This window comes from Coturnix japonica, chromosome 25, assembly GCF_001577835.2.
Source record: "Coturnix japonica isolate 7356 chromosome 25, Coturnix japonica 2.1, whole genome shotgun sequence".
NCBI lineage: Eukaryota > Metazoa > Chordata > Aves > Galliformes > Phasianidae > Coturnix > Coturnix japonica.
Genome location: NC_029540.1, coordinates 2,127,870 through 2,129,623, shown reverse-complemented (window position 1 = coordinate 2,129,623; position 1,754 = coordinate 2,127,870). Strand labels below are relative to the sequence as shown.

At 51.2% G+C, this 1,754-nt stretch overlaps 1 protein-coding gene across 1 annotated transcript in view; it reads right to left on the bottom strand.

Moving 5' to 3' along the window:
• Positions 1 to 1,748, bottom strand: part of PCP4L1 (Purkinje cell protein 4 like 1) — a 5,666-nt gene extending 3,918 nt beyond the window's left edge. The window contains exon 1 of the mRNA XM_015884648.1: positions 1,725 to 1,748. The gene's annotated coding sequence lies outside the window, so the exon portion shown is untranslated. The remainder of the gene's footprint in view (positions 1 to 1,724) is intronic.
• Between the last annotated feature and the right edge of the window lie 6 nt (positions 1,749 to 1,754).

The following is a 1,754-nucleotide window of genomic DNA, read 5'->3' as shown; positions in this document are numbered from 1 at the left end:
GGGATCCCTGTCTTTTTTGTACTGGGGAGCCCAGAACTGGACGCAGTATTACAGGATTCCAGATGAGGCATCACCAGGGCAGAGTAGAGGGGCAGGATCAGCTCCATCCACCTGCTGGACATGATCCCTTTAATGCACCCCAAATGCCACTGACCTTGATGTCTACAAGGGCACACTGCTAACTCAAGGCCATTCTATCATCCAGTCCCAATCCCAATCCCTGTCCCAATCCCAGTCCCAATCACAATCCTAATCCCAGTCCCATTCCCATTCCCAATCACAATCCCATTCCCAATGCCAATCCCATTCCCAATCCCTGTCCCGTTCCCAATCCCATTCCCAATCCCATTCCCAATCCCAATCCCAATCCCCAGTCCCAATCCCAGTCCCAATCACAATCCTAATCCCAGTCCCATTCCCATTCCCAATCACAATCCCATTCCCAATGCCAATCCCAGTCCCAATCCCAATCCCATTCCCATTCCCAATCCCTGTCCCGTTCCCAATCCCATTCACAATCCCATTCCCAATCCCAATCCCAATCCCTGTCCCAATCCCAGTCCCAATCCCAATCCTAATCCCAGTCCCATTCCCAGTCACAATCCCAATCCCAATTCCAGTCCCAATCCCATTCCCAATCCGAATCCGAATCACAGTCCCAATCCCAATCCCAATAACAGTCCCATTCCCAGTCCCAATCCCATTCCGAATCCCATTCCCAATCCCAGTCCTAATCCCAATCCCTGTCCCAATCCCGTTCCAAATCCCAGTCCCTTTCCCAATCTCATTCCCATTCCCAATCCCATTCCCAATCCCTGTCCCAATCCCATTCCCAGTCCCAATCCCATTCCCAATCCCATCCCCAGTCCCATTCCCAATCTCATTCCCGTTCCCAATCCCATTCCCAATCCCATTCCCATCCCATACCCCATTCCCAATCCCATTGCCAATCCCAATCCCATTCCCAATCCCATTCCCAATCCCATTCCCAATCCCATTCCCGTTCCCAATCCCATTCCCATTCACAATCCCAATCCCATTCCCAATCCCATTCCCAATCCCAATCCCAATCCCATTCCATATCCCATTCCCGTTCCCAGTCCCATTTCCAATCCCATTCCCAATCCCATTCCCAATCCCAATCCCATTCCTAATCCCAATCCCATTCCCATCCCATACCCCAATCCCATTCCCAATCCCATTCCAGTTCCCAGTCCCATTCCCAATCCCATTCCCATTCCCAATCCCAATCCCATTCCCAATCCCAATCCCATTCACAATCCCAGTCCCAATCCCAGTCCCATTCCTAATCCCAATCCCAATCCCATCCCACACCCCAATCCCATTCCTAATCCCATTCCCATCCCATACCCCAATCCTATTCCCAATCCCATTCACAATCCCAATCTCATTCCCATTCACAATCCCAATCCCATTCCCAATCCCATTCACAATCCCAGTCCCAATCCCATTGCCAATCCCATTCCCATCCCATACCCCAATCCCAATCCCAATCCCATTCCCATCCCATTCCCATCCCATACCCCAATCCCAATCCCAATCCCATTCCTAATCCCATTCCCATCCCATACCCCATTCCCATACCCCAATCCCAATCCCATTCCCATCCCATACCCCATTTACAATCCCAATCCCAATCCCATTCCCAATCCCATTCCCATCCCATACCCCAATCCCATTCCCATCCCATTCCCATCCCATACCCCGATCCTCATCAGTTTCTTTCGCTCGGT